Source organism: Crinia signifera, chromosome 4, assembly GCF_055691185.1.
Source record: "Crinia signifera chromosome 4, ASM5569118v1, whole genome shotgun sequence".
NCBI classification, from domain to species: domain Eukaryota; kingdom Metazoa; phylum Chordata; class Amphibia; order Anura; family Myobatrachidae; genus Crinia; species Crinia signifera.
This window is the reverse complement of record NC_139220.1, coordinates 317,401,785-317,403,445: the sequence shown is the minus strand read 5'-3', so window position 1 is coordinate 317,403,445 and position 1,661 is coordinate 317,401,785. Positions and strand designations below refer to the sequence as shown.

The 1,661-nt window shown below is 48.3% G+C and overlaps 1 pseudogene; it reads right to left on the bottom strand.

Annotated features, from left to right (window-relative positions):
* Nucleotides 1–1,232: 1,232 nt before the first annotated feature.
* On the bottom strand, nt 1,233–1,349 carry LOC146076148 (5S ribosomal RNA; annotated as a pseudogene).
* Nucleotides 1,350–1,661: the final 312 nt, after the last annotated feature.

Genomic DNA, 1,661 nt, shown 5'->3' with positions numbered 1-1,661 from the left:
TTGGTACACATGGATTATCCGTGGTGCAGAGGAGTGCTGCCCATAGAAACATAGAATTTGACGGCAGATAAGAACCACTTGGCCCATCTAGTCTGCCCCTTTTTAAACATGTTACCTCAAACCATATTTGATCCTTATTTTTTGTAAGGATATCAATATGCTTATCCCAAGCATGTTTAAATTGTACTACTGTATTTGCGTCCACCACCTCTGACGGAGGCTATTCCGCTTATCTACTACTCTTTCTATAAAGTAATTCTTCCTCAAATTTCCCTTGAATCTTCCTCCCTCTAGTTTCAGTGCGTGTCACCGTGTTCTGCTGCTCCTCTTCCTGTGAGGAATGTCTCCCACCTGTACCTTCCTCCCTCTAGTGTCAGTGCGTGTCCTCGTGTTCTGCTGCTCCTCTTCCTGTGAGGAATGTCTCCCACCTGTACCTTCCTCCCTCTAGTGTCAGTGCATGTCCCCGTGTTCTGCTGCTCCTCTTCCTGTGAGGAATGTCTCCCACCTGTACCTTCCTCCCTCTAGTGTCAGTGCATGTCCTCGTGTTCTGCTGCTCCTCTTCCTGTGAGGAATGTCTCCCACCTGTACCTTCCTCCCTCTAGTGTCAGTGCGTGTCCTCGTGTTCTGCTGCTCCTCTTCCTGTGAGGAATGTCTCCCACCTGTACCTTCCTCCCCCTAGTGTCAGTGCATGTCCTCGTGTTCTGCTGCTCCTCTTCCTGTGAGGAATGTCTCCCACCTGTACCTTCCTCCCCCCAGTGTCAGTGCATGTCCCCGTGTTCTGCTGCTCCTCTTCCTGTGAGGAATGTCTCCCACCTGTACCTTCCTCCCTCTAGTGTCAGTGCGTGTCCTCGTGTTCTGCTGCTCCTCTTCCTGCATATGTCACTCTAAGAATCAAACCCGAGTCTCCAAGCATGGAGTGTGGCACACTAATCCACTATCTTATGACACCTGGTGATAGCAACCTGTGCTCTTGAGTCTATGTAAATAGTGATCCCATGCCATCAGTTATGCTTAGTATATGCTGCCTCCGCTATGGGAACTGCAGGATGCAATGTTTATGAACTAATTGGTCTAGGGGACCCGGACGCTCCAACTGAGCACTGTACACAGCCCATTTGCCAGATCTTATATTGTACTGTAGAGATAGAGCTGCAGCGCTGTTTAATGAGATGCGCTCCCTCACCACAATAGTGTATCATTCTCGGACACTTGTTGCTTCTGCTCTCTGAGTGTGGATACAGCACCAGATATTCCCTGGTGGTCTCCCAGAAGGTACTGATCTGGCCAGTCACTGCTTAGCTGCTGAGTTCAGATGGGATCAGGCGGCACAGTGAGGTATGGCAGTATAACGGCAGATGAGAGGGCCCCACAGTGTCATGAAGAGCTAAGTGTCGCTTCTGCTGTTCTGCGGATTGGGGTCGCGGAATGGGTGATGAGTGATTGACAGCAAGGTTGATACAAGTGGGAAAATAAAGAGTTGTACCCACTGTGATTGTCAAAAGTGTCCCTGATGCCAGTAATGGATAATACTGAGCAACTAGGTCAACACAGGGGTCAGAGAACTTGATATGATAGATCAGAATATATGTTACAAAACAAGGGAAGGCAAATATTGTGTATTTTTGCTTCCACAATTTATAATCACATTGGTTATCTTCACT